Below are 13,843 nucleotides of genomic sequence, written 5' to 3' on the forward strand. Positions count from 1 at the left end.
GAGTATACAAGTAGGCAGAGTGGCAGGCAGAGGGAGGGGGAGTAGCAGACTCCCTGCTAAGAAGAGAGCAGGGATCATGACATGAGCCAAAGGCCTACTTAACATACTGAGCCACCCAGGAACCCCTGCTCTCTGCCTTCTAACAGCTTAACTATCTATATAATTGACCACAACTTCTCCTATCCATTTGTGATATAATTTCATATAGATCTTTAATAAAAGTCTCTGTATATAGGTTACCTAACTATATATGATAGGATCATACTGCTAAGATGGAAAGAAAACTCTACTGAAATGACTTTGAACTATATGATGCTTATACAGCAAAAAAAGAAGTTGTAATCAATGAAGGGCTGTTGCTAATGTTCAAAGTGTTCATCAGGGCACCAGATTTCTTCTGTCTTTATATTCCTCATGTCCAGCAGTCTCCTTTTATGATCATGATCCCATCAGATGGCTGTGGTACTTTGACTTTTATATAAGCATGCCAGCTAGCTAAAAACACCTTTTCTTTGTGAGGTTTTAAGTTTTATTTATTTATTTATTTTTTTGAATGGAAGAAAGCTCCTAGCACATTTGCATATGTCCTATCGTTAGAATTGGATCACATGATCACCCTTAACTGAAAGGAAAGTTCAGTATGTTTGGCCTCCCATTATTTGTAATCAGGAGAGTAAATGATACAGAAGTCTGGTAGTGGGCCCTGGATATCTAATCTACAGTGTCAGCTATAGCATTTAGCTACATGAAACCTAATAATCCAGCTTCCAACCTATTTTGTCATCTTCTCTCTCTGAGATTTTCAACCAGGGCTAGTACCACCTCCTTTAATGGTATTTGGAAAGTGGTGGGGTGTTTTCCAATTGTCATAGACCAAATATTGCTATCAGCATGGAGGGTATGAATGGAAGAGATATTAACATCTTACATTGTGTAGGGAAATGTCTACTGTCAAACAGTGGTATCCCCATCAAAATTGTTGGTAATACCCACTTTGTTAAATACAAACAAATATTTTGTTTAAACTTTTCGGACAAACCAACTCAGTATATCTTTTGTTGTCAAATCCTAATTGTCATATATTTATTTGTGTCAAATTTGTAAAACACTTATTTATTACATATAATATTTAACCTACATATATTATTAATATACATGTGGATAGAGAAAGAAAGAGGGAGGGAGACAAACATACACACTCCAGAGGGGAAGATACCTTATACAAATGTATCTAGATACAGTGCATGTTAGAAAATAAGTCATTGGTACTGTGAGAATGACAAAAAAGGTATCACATGTGACAAACTACACCATTGCCTTTACTTCTTACTGTCTCATTTTCATATTAAATTTCTATCTGGCTTAATCACCTACTGATCACATGGGCTAAGGAAATCAACATCCAATAAACTTCATTTTCTAATCACTGTTATTGAAGTATTCATTTTCTAAATTTTCTAAATGTTTTGAGGGGCAGAAGTTATAAATTGTGATGGTACATTTGAGAAACATAATTTCAGTATTCAGTGCCTGGCATATAATAAATCAGTAAATGTTGTCTTCCCTCCATTATACCTTCAAAGATTTCCTTGTTATTATATGATGCAATTCCATTACCTCAACAACATGAGGATTTGAATATTATCCCATTTGCACCAAAGTTTCATCATTTAAACATCTTTGGAGCACCTGGGTGTCTCGGTTAAGCATTTGCCTTCAGCTCAGGTCATGATTTCAGGGTCCTAGGATTGAGCCCCGTGTCAGGGCTCTCTGCTCAGAGGGGAGTCTGCTTCTCCCTCTCCCTCTCTACTCTCTGGCTCTCACTCTTGCTCTCTCTCAGTGAATAAATACAATCTTTAAAAAAATAAAAATAAAAAGACATCCTTATATATTTGTTATAAGTAAAATTCATGTAATTTACATAAAGTACTTAGTATAACACCTAAAGTTGACTGTAACTTTTAGTATGTGCTTACAGACTACATATGGCATTGGTTTAGGCTTAAGAATATGAAAAAAAAGAAAACTTAAATATTCCTTAGAAATATTATTATAGGATAATAATTATGTCAATATATTATGCTTTAATAAGGACAAAGAAATATAATAAAAAATGTAGATATGTTTTCTGTATTAAAAAAATTTAGGAACGTGGGGGGAAAAAGGCAGAAAATGTCCACCATCAACCCTCCACTCCTGGGCACGCTCTTATTCATAGCAGCCTCTTCAAGAATTACAACTGAGGGGGGTGGGGGAGGGGGGTGCCACACAACACCCCAGCAAATCTCCTGGCCCCCAAGCATGGCTAGCTTGTGTGCAGTGCAGGTGAAACTGGGGCTGGGGCACTGCGCCCAGGTAAGGAAAAAACCCACCATGGTGGGCTTCACCCACAACTGGATGGTGTTCATGTGCCGCTCAGAGCACAGTAACATACAGCACTTTGTGGAGAAAGTCGTCTTCAGCTTGCACGAAAGCTTTCCTAGGCCAAAAAGAGTGTGCAAAGATCCACCTTACAAAGTAGAAGAATCTGGGTATGCTGGTTTCATTTTGCCAATTGAGGTTTATTTTAAAAACAAGGAAGAACCTGAGGAAGTCTGCTTTGATTATGACTTATTCCTGCATCTTGAAGACCATCCACCAGTGAATCACCTCCACTGTGAAAAGCTAACTTTCAACAACCCCACAGAGTACAGAGTAGTTTAGAAGAAAGTTGCTGAAGGCAGGAGGGGACCCCAACAGGAGCATCCACACCAGCAGTAGAAGCAGCAGCAGCACCAGTTTTTCAAAGCCTCACAAATTGATGAAGGAGCTCAAGGAAAAACCTCCTAAAGACTCCAGAGAACATAAAAGTGCCTTCAAAGAACCCTGCAGGGATGACAACAAATCTTCCAAAGAACCTCTAAGAAACCCCCCAAAAAACAAACCACTGAAAGAAGAAAAAAACCATTCCTAAGATGGCCTTCAAGGAACCGAAACCCATGTCAAAAGAGCCAAAACCAGACAGTAACTTACTCACCATCACCAGTGGACAACAAGACAAGGAGGCTCCCAGTAAAAGGCCCCCCATTTCAGATTCCAAAGAATTCTCAGCCAAAAAAAGGAAAAGGGTAGCTGAGATGCTTTATTTAAGAGTTTTTCTAGCGTGCCACCACTGATTCTCATGTGTTCTGCCAACAAAAAACAGATAAAAGATAAATCTCACGTCAAGATGGGAAAGGTCAAAATTGAAAGTGAGACCTCCGAGAAGAAAAAATCAACTTTACTGCCATTTGACGATATTGAGGATCCCAATGATTCTGACATGGAGGAGAACATGTCCTCCACATCTGATTCTGAACCAACCCAGCCCTGCCAGCTCCAGCTCCAGCTTCACGCCATCCCAGACCAGGCAACAAGGTCCTTTAAGGTCTGGAATGAAAGATCTGCATTCCGATGACAATGAGGAGGAACAGATGAGGCAGAGGATAATGACAATGACTCAGAAATAGAGAGACCTGTAAATAGAGGAGGCAGCCGAAGCTGCAGTGTTAGCTTAAGTGATGGCAGCGACCGTGAAAGCAGCTCAGCTTCTTTACCCCTCCATCACGAACCCCCACCACCTTTATTAAAAACCAACAACAACCAGGTTCTTGAAGTGAAAAGTCCAATAAAGCAAAGCAAATCAGATAAGCAAATAAAGAATGGTGAATGTGACAAAGCTCTACCTACTGGTGGAGCTTCACAGAAGGTTAATGATGCAGCAGGTTGTGAACCTTATAGAAGAAACTGGACACTTTCATAGCACAAACACGACATTTGATTTTGAGCTTTGCTCGTTGGACAAAACCACAGTCTGTAAACTACAGAGTTACCTGGAAACATCTGGAATTTCCTGAGGATACAACAACTGGATACATCAAAAACTATTGTTTTTTGGGTGTTTTTGTTTGTTTGGTTGGTTGGTTGTGATTTTTCATTTGTTTGTTTATATGAGAACACTCAAAATGATGCAACCAAAAGGGAAAAAAAAAATAAAAATCAAACAACCTTCAGCTGTATTTTTCTTTAAAGCCAGTCATCACCTCTTGATAAAGGAGAGGTTAAGCAAACCAGCCTCAGTGGACCACTCTTCTCTTCAAGGAAATCCCCAGAAAGAGTTAGCCTGGATAGCCTTGAAAACAAACAAATCAAACACATCACAAGAAAACTTTCAAGAATGTTTATGGTATCCTGTCTATCTTTCTCTCTCTGGTGGTTCATTCCACAGGATGAATGCGTATTCAACAAACTGCCTTATTACATAACTGATCTATTTATTATCGCATACAGATATTCTAAAGTCATTGAGGGAATGACACCACAAGACATTATAAGTACTTGGTCTCACAGATGCTCTTTCAGTGTAGCGCCCTTGCCATCCCAAGCCCAGTGACCTTACTTGTATATGGTGCCACTCTCCACCAACTTTTCCAAGTCCTTTTACTCGTTGCAGTCTGTATTTGCCACCTTTTGTTTTTCCAGTTCCAGGACACAAATAATCAGCTGGGGGAACCAGATTGCCACCCTGATTTTCTTCTTTGTGGTTTTTCTCTTGAAAGTTGGGGCCCAGCCCTTGGCTGTATCCATATAATGATCTTGGACCATGGTAGAAAATGCACCAAATAGGATCATATGAATTGTTGTCTAGCCTTAGTCAGTAAACCTGTAGGACTTTTGAACAAGTGTACCTATAAACGTCCTGCATCCAGCATTGTTGAGCTGTCAGTCAACATCCTTTGTCTGTTTTACTCTTTCTAATACTAGAGAAAGATGGAGGTAAAGGCATTCCACAGGATCATCATTTAAAAAAAAGAATTCTGGTTCTGTTTTCTAAAGAAATGTTGTAGAAATTCTTAATTTGGATCTATTTATTAGTAAAAGTTTCAGCTTTCTTCAGCTGCCAGTGTGTTATCCATCTTTACCATAAAGCCTGGAATAAGAGATTTTTGTTCATGTATGATCCTTGTAGACTCTTTTATATTTGGAAAATTAAAATCTTTCATTGGGTGAAAATCCTTGGTTATTCTGCCATAACAGATCATATATTAACTTGTAGATTCAGTGGTTCAAGCCTGTTTAATTACTTGCTTATGTTTCCAGAAGGATTTCTTATATTAGTGAAAATAAAGATGGTTGGGGGTTATTTTTATTCTTGATGTACCCTGTTTTAAAATAGAAATCTGTCCTGTGGCATACAAAAGAAAGCAAATTATTTTTAAAAGAAAAAAAGAAACAAAATAAATGAGGAACAGATGGGTGGCTCAGTTGGTTAAGCAGTTGCCTTTGGCTCAGGTCATGATCCCAGAGTCCTGGGATCAAGCCCCACGCTACGTCTTCCTGATCAACAGGAAGTCTGCTTCTCCTTCTCCCTCTCTCCCCACTCGTACTCACTCTTGCTCTCTCTTTCTCTCAAATAAATAAATACATACATAAATACATAAATGGATAATCTTTAAAAAATTTAATGACTAATCCTTGTGGGTGTTATATTGTTTTCCTAAGGGCTGCCATGACAAAGTACACAAACCAGCTGTCTTAAAACAACAGAAATATATTCTGTCCCAGTTTTGGAGGCCAGAAGTCTGAATCAAGGGGTGAGAGTGCTATACTCTCTGAAGATCTGGCAGGGGTGTGGGGTCCTTCTGTGGCTCTTCCTAGCTTCTGTTGGTTGCCAACAATCTTTGGTGTGCCTTGGCTTGTTGGTGCATCATTTTTCATCCAATGTCATATAGCCTTCTCTGTGTCTTCATATAATATTCTCTTCTATGTGTGTCTCTGCATTTCTGTGTCCAAATTTCCTCTTCAAACAAGGATATTAGTCATTGAATTAAGACCCAGCATAACACATAATGACATCATCTTAACTTGATTACATCTGCAAAGACCCTATTTTCAAATAAAGTCATATTCCTAGTTACTGGGATTAAGACTTCAACTTATCTTTTTGGTGGACATAATAAAGCCAAAAACAACAGATATTTGCCTTTTTTTTTTTTTTTTAAGAGAATGAGCGCAAGCACATGTGGGGATGAGCAAAGGGAGAGGGAGAGAATCTTTTCTTTTTAAGATTTATTTATTTATTTTAGAAAGAGAGAGACAATGACAGCGTGAGTTGGGAGAGAGGCAAGGGTTGAGAAACTCAATCAGATTGTTCACTGGGCATGGAGCCCAGTGCAGGGCTTGATCCCAGGACCCATGAGATCATGACCTGAGCCAAAATCCAGAGTCATGCTTAACCAGCTGAGCCACCCAGGTGCCCCTGTTACTTCCTATTTGAAAACAATGATCTGAACTTTTCACATTTACTTTCTTAATTTTCTTGCTTCTATCACTATTAGAAAACTTTTTATAATTATGCTATTACATGTAGGCAAAATGAGGCACAGATTAATTAAATGAATTACCAAAATTCTCACATGAGGTAGAAATTAGAGCTATTTTGTAAACATGGATAACCTGACTTGAACTGTCTATGAGATCTTAAATATCTTAGGCTAGAAAGACATGTAGTATGAGGTTGTAGAAATTAATTTATTGATGGGTGAACTCACTCCTTGCTGGGGATTCCCAGGTCTGGCAGGGGTACTGGAAACAGTCTTAAAAGTTGGCTGAGATGGTTTATTAAAACTCGGACAGGATAATAGTCTTCAGCACTTGAAATGGCAATGAAAGAACATTTTGTTACAGCACTAAGGAAAGGTTAAAAGCTTAAGGAAGTAGGATGTTAGAATTAATTTAATTTGCAAGATGTAAATATCTACCACTTAATTGTGTTCCCCAGCAGGTCCTCAAGGACATTTCTTTCACTTAGTCAATTACTAATGCCCTGATGGAGACCACATGGGCATCTTAGTGGCTCAGTGGTGGCTGACCTCTATAAACTACATTTAATGGCAGAAAATGCTTCTATGGAACAAGGCTCCTTAATATGAATGAGGTCAGTGGAATTCTAGGGTAGCAGAAGCTAGGTGGCAGTACTTATTATTGACATGAGATGCACAAAATCAACATAAAGTGCAGCAATGGGAGACTGAAATTCAGGATGCCCCTCTAAGGGGATCTGTGGCAGTGTCTAAAAGATCATAATTGTTTTAGGAGTTATGTAGTGGGACAGACACTAGAATGTTGCTGAACTGTATAGAATCACAAAAATAGCAATAAGAGCTAGTGAGTAGTAAGATGATACTTTTTGCTCCCCCCCTTTTTGAATATAAGACACTTAAAAATCCCATAGTCTGCCGATTGAAGAAGAAACTTTGTTTGTTGTAAAATATACAACAGAAATCATTTTGATTCTTTTTAAAAGGGCTCTGTGACCATTTTGTAAGTTCATAGTATACCAGAGAAAGAAGAATATACTAATATTTTGATGAATTTTAGACATAGTTGCTAAGTTAGCTCTACTACCAAGAAATTCAAAATGTCCTCCAGTTATAGTGGTGCTTGCAGAAGTTAGATAATGGAAGTTAGGTTATAATTGAATCGCTGGTCTAAGTACAATTCACAGTGGGCTGTGAGATGATTTTTCCAGTCTTCAAATGTATAATTAGGATAAACATAGTTAGCACCTGACCTGTGGAGAATAGAACCCCTAAACCTATCTATCTCTATTCCTTACCCTCTAGACATAACTTAAAGAAAGCAAGTACAATTTCATTATATCTCATATTTCCGTGGTTCAGGGTTCAGGAAATTTTGCTGAACTTGGCTGGGAGACTCTTTTGCTCAGTGTGTCATTACGGGGGTCACTGGTGACATTCACCTGGTCAGGTTTGAAAATAAATAGCTTCCATTTACATAAGTGATGTTTTTGTAGAGATAGTTGATTGGTTGCCCTCAAATAGGCCTCTTTCTCTGTGTAATCTCAGAATTTTTTCATTTAGTCTCTCAAGTAAGATGGTGGTATATTTTACAAAGTGTTCAGACCTCCAAGAGACTAAGTTGGAATTTTTGGTCTTTTTAAAGACTAAGCCTCCAACAAGCATAGTGCTACTTCTGCTATAGTTTGCTAATTGGAGCAATCACAGAAGAGCCAAGATTCAAGGAGAGTAAACATAGAGCCCATCTATCAATTGAGAAGTGCCAAAAATATGCAGCCAAAAGGTGTGATCTCTTGGTTTATCATTGCTCTGAGAAAAACCTGCTACCACTGGTTCACTGGTCCAAGGCACGTTAGACCCAATTTGTAGATCGAACTCAAAGTTAAACCCCATGTAAAACATCTGATCTTCAAATACTCATAGATTCATGAGTAAAAATAAGTGATTGCTCATTTAAATCACTAAATTCTGGGAGTAATTTATTATTAAGCAAAACTGATTAATACAGTCTTTATAGATGTAGATCCAAAATCAGGTTTAAGCACGTCTAGAAGAAACAAGTAAATCACATGATCTGATAATGCAGGCTCCCAGATCTCCTTTTGTAGACCAGTGTCTCTTCTTCAGGTCATACCAGTGGTAAAGAGGCTTCTCAATGAACAACTAAAAGAAAAATATTTGAGTCAATTTCCCAGATGGAGGGAAATAGACTACTGATAGATTATATCTGATATATTCTCACTTTCAGATGGCTCTGAAGGATGGTTATGAAGAAAATTCTTCCTAGTAACAGAGCTAAAAGTAAGTACTTAAATAGCCAAGTTGCATATATGGGAAAGTAGGAGGAGATATGGGTATTTGGTGGATATTTGGTGGATATGGATCTTTCTACTGAGTAGTGGAAAAGATCTTGTGTAGTTGTCTAGAACTTGGAATGAACAAGTTTGAAAGAAACGGAATGCACAATCTTGAGAGAAATGTGTGTGAAGTTACCAATGGATTGAGGGTATAAGTATCCTTGTGTCTCACATGAATGCTCAGAAATAAGTAGCTGTCACTAATGATTCTAAATAATCAAGTGGACAGAATGACTGGTTTTATGGCTACAAACCAGACTTTCACCTTAGCTAGACAAGTTTTTTGTTTTTTTGTTTGTTTGTTTGTTTGTTTTTGTACGAAGTGCCCATGAAAACGATGGTCATCATGACAGGAGGACTCTACTGATGCTAATGACAGTGTATTGTAATTTGTATATATTGGCATCTGCATGAAATTGAAAAACATGCTCTCCCTTGATAAAATTTTCAGGACACTCAAGTATGATGAACAAACCTCGAATTCATCATAATAACACCATCCTCTAAAACTTCTTGACGTTTAGCTTGTTTCTCATATAAGGAACATGAATTGACAATTCTAAAATTTCCCAAGTAATTGTTCAGTATATTTTTTTATTAACTTCTGTTTATCCTTCCTTAAATATAAACTGGAGAAAGAAAATATGTCATCTGTGGTTTTTAAAACAATAATTTGTCAAGATGAACTTTTTATCTTTATTTCTATCCTTTAACATTTTTATTCAGCAAAACATTTGGCTGAAGAAGTATAACACTGATGATGAATTAGAATTGTAAGAATTTTCACTGTCAAATAAAAATTTTCCCCACATCTTCTTATGCTACTGTAGCAGTGAATAATTTACTTGTTGTTTCATTATAAAAATATTTTTGTCATGATTATTTGCATTTAATGCATGTGCAGAAACATGAGAGTAGAATAGATTATCATGCCAGAGTGACCTAGAAACACAGAAAGATCATTTTGTTTGTACTTGTATCTACTTCTATCAAATACCAGATGGTCTGGAAAGGTAAGACAATGCTAATGAGTCTCAAGATATTGCATAGCAATTAGTGAAGCAACCAAGGTCAAACTACCATTGTTTGACTCAACAAACTGTTTAATTTATAAATAAGTTTATTTCCCAGAAAAAGAAAAGGAAATATCATGAAGAAAATATTTTAGTTTTTAAATTTTAACTGTTAGACTCTCCTAAACTTTCTGAAAACCAGTTCACACTATTTTTGTTTTCTGTTGTGCAGCAGAGGATTATTCAGCAGGTTTGAATTGTCCTCATTCTGCTCATTCCAAGGAAAGATTTGGTCTTTGCTCAGCTCCTTGGAGATAATCTTTAAGCCTTTGATTCTTGCCTATTAATAATATCTTTGTTTACCTAAGGCCATAGGGCCACACCAGATACTTTATGCTAACAAATGTGATTTTTGGAGGAGCTCTTTGGCCATACTATATATAGTTTATGCTAAGAGTGTGATCTGTGTTTGGGGCCTTGGGTCATGTGGTATCAGTTTGATCTTTAGAGAGTCTGTCAACTGAAAGTCACATGGGTACACGTAGGCTGTGCTTCCAGTGTCTTTGCATTGCCTTGTCAAATTCCTTCCCTATAATTTTCAGTAGTTATTTGTTGATTATGTTACTTATTTTGTTTACCCATTTTTATTATGTAAAATATAAAATGAAAATGAGGACATATAATGTGGCTTCAAAGATTATGGGCACTTTTAAATAGATGTATGGATAAAGATGTGATAGAATCATATGTAATGGAATATTACATGGCCATAAAAAGGATGCAGTCTTGCTATTTGTGACAACATGGAGAGACCTGGAGGGTATTACTCCAAATGAAATAAGTCAGAATGAGAAAGACAAAAACCATATGATTTCACTCATATGTGAAATCTAAAAAACAGATGAATAAACAAACAGCAGGATCAGACCTATAAATACAGAAAACAAACTCATGGTACAGGAAGGAAGAAGGGTGGTGGGGTCATGGACAAAATGAGTGAAGGAGAGTGGCTTCTAGTTACAGATACAGGCTTCCTGTTGTGGAATGAATAAGTCACAGAAATAAAAAGCACAATATAGGGAAATAGTCAATGATATTGTAATAATAGTGTTTCTTTGGTGACAGTAGATACACTGTGGTGAGCATAACATAACATGTAGAGAAATTGAATAACTATGTTGTACATATAAAACTAATGTGACTTTGTGTGTCAATTATATTTTAAAAAAATTCACTTTCAAATTCGCATCCCCCCAAAAACAATTATGAACATTTTAAAACTTAATATATACCATTTACTTTGCTCAATCTCAGTTTGATTTTTATGAGTAGCACAGATTGTTTTAAGCATTTATTAAACTACAAGCTTTAATATTAATATTACAAGCCATCATTGTGTGATCAATTTTTAAATCATCCAGATATTACTAGTAAGTGGTAAAAAAACAAATACAGTTTCATGTTGCAATTTCAAGCCATGTTATTTAACAGTATTTTGAGAAAAACACAATAAAAACTTTTTTCTAACAGTTTAAAGACATTAAATGTTTTAGCTTTGTTTTTCTGTTGTCTCTGATTTACTAGCAAAATGCAACTATGTGATTTTTTTCAAATCCAAATCTATTGAGGTTCAAGTTAACATCCTTTGATAATTCACTTATTTGATAATAACAATAGTAATCAAATGATAATGAGATTTGACAGCACAGTATTTTAGTTTACTTTAAAAAATATATATTTGCGTCTAATGGCTGAAGTGAAATTTGCATTTTACATAATTTGATTATAAATTAGTTGAGATCATGTGAGATTTAAGTTCTCATAGTTTAGTTTTTTGATTTGTTAATATTGTATCCATGTAGTTCAATTTCATTCTTGACTTATAATATTTTTATGATATTTAATAAAGGAAATAAATGTCATATAAGATATTTAATAATAAATCTAGAGTACAATTTCACTGAGCCTTTGTGTAATATATACATTTCCACTTTTGTAAATAGTGTTGCGATGAATATAAGGAAATTTCCAACAATATTTTCAGTGAGCATTTTATTATCAATTGAAACTCACTAAATTTTTTCATAAAAAATTTTTAGAAATGAGGTTGATAGTTTATCTGGATTTGTTTCAAAAGACTCAAGGTATATAGATTGTTCAAAATGCAAATGTTACCAGTAATTTGTGTTAATCTATAAATAAGACTATGACTTTTATCTCATTTGTGCATGTGCAACTTTGTTTCCTCTTATTTTTTACTTTACGCCAAAGAAAGTGGATGAGAAAAATGAGAACTAATGTTTACTGTTTATTAACTATGTATCAGTGCTTCTGCTAGTCACAGGAGTAAATTAATTTGCCCAAGTTCACAGAACTAGTAATTAACATAATTGAACAAATTCACAAGTATATGAACTAAACGCTGTTTTCCTGTAGTAATTGTTTTCCTTTTATGATCTCAGGTCATTAGCAACTGTATTAAATCTCAACTGTGCTATTTGAAGACGCTTTTGAAAATAATGACACCCTAATCCAAATTTGTAAGACTTTTCTAGTTACTCCTTCATAAACATCTGAAAAATGCTAATTTTTCACTTATCTTTTACTTTTGTTTTTCACAACTTAGACAGTTTCTTGCTGCTATCCACACAAATATTCTTTCTTCAAGTTCCAGTTCGGCATCAATTATTTGTATTAATCTTTCCTGAAGTATTCTATCCATTGTGGATTTATGTATTTATGAGCTTTGCTATTTTAAATTGTATTTTCCTTTAATGGTTCCTATTTAATATTGCTATTATTACACTGGTAAGTTTTATAAGTGTTCTCTGACAGTTCATTTTCTAATGTCCATTGATTACCAATAATATTACAGAAAAAAGAACAAATATATGATGGCATGTATATAAATAATAATAGTTAAGATAGCTTCTGCTTAAGTGAGACATCAATAGATTAGTTTATATCTTCAAGCATTTTAAATAATTAAAAAAATTAAAAATCACAGGTATTTGAAGCTTAATACAGTCTTCTGAATTACTAGTATGTAACTGAGCATCTATGAAGAGAAATAAAAATAGTAAGTCCTGTCTTCTGGCTAGAAGTATTGTATATTCAGACAAAGGGTTATTATCCAAAATATATAAAGAACTTACAAAACTGAACACCCAAAAACCAAATAACCTGTTTTTAAAATGGGCAGAAGACATGAATAGACCTGTTTCCAAAGAAAACATACAGATGGTTACAAGACACATGAAAAGATGCTCAACATCACTCATCATCAGGGAAACATACATCAGAACTAAAAATGAGGTACCACTTTGTACCAGTCATATGGCTAAAATTAACAACACAGGAAACATTAGATGTTGGCGAGGATGCTGAGATAGCGGAATTCTCTTGCACTATTGGTGAGAAAGCAAACCGGTGCAGCCATACTGGAAAACAGCATGGAGGTTCCTCAAAAAGTTAATACAACTCTCCTACAGTCCAGCAATTGTACTACCCAGTATTTACCAAAGGATATAAAAATACTGATTTGAGGGGACATTTGCATCCTGATGTTTATAGCATCATTATCAACAACAGCCAAATTATGGAGAAAGCCCAAATGTCCATTGACTGATGAATGAATGAAGAAGAGTATACATGTACACTATTTATATTATATATATACACATGTACATGTACATAAATATGTATATATACACATGTAATATTTATATATACAAAGATATATTATAGAATATATATATAATGGATTATACTCACCTATCAAAAAGAATGAATTCTTGCCATTTGCAAGGACGTGGATGGAGCTGGAGAGTATTATACTAAGCAAAATAAGTCAGTCAGAGAAAGGCAAATGCCGAATGATTTCACTCATATGTGGAATTTAAGAAATAAAACAAATGAACATGAGCAGGTGGTAGGGAAAGACAAGCAAACCAAGAAATATTCTCTCAACTATAGAGAACAAGCCTGTGGTACCAGAGGGGAGCTGGGTGGGAGGGAAGTTCTGAATAGGTGATGGGTATTAAGGAGAGCACTTGTGATGAGCACCAGGTATTGTATATAAGTGAATGAACTGCTAAATTCTACACATGAAATCGATATCGCACTATTAACTATC

The 13,843-nt window shown here is 35.6% G+C and overlaps 1 pseudogene; it reads left to right on the forward strand.

Moving 5' to 3' along the window:
• The first annotated feature begins 2,301 nt into the window (after window positions 1-2,301).
• Window positions 2,302-3,878, forward strand: LOC125086022 (protein AF-9-like; annotated as a pseudogene).
• Window positions 3,879-13,843: the final 9,965 nt, after the last annotated feature.

The sequence above is a fragment of the Lutra lutra genome, chromosome 15 (assembly GCF_902655055.1).
Source record: "Lutra lutra chromosome 15, mLutLut1.2, whole genome shotgun sequence".
NCBI lineage: Eukaryota > Metazoa > Chordata > Mammalia > Carnivora > Mustelidae > Lutra > Lutra lutra.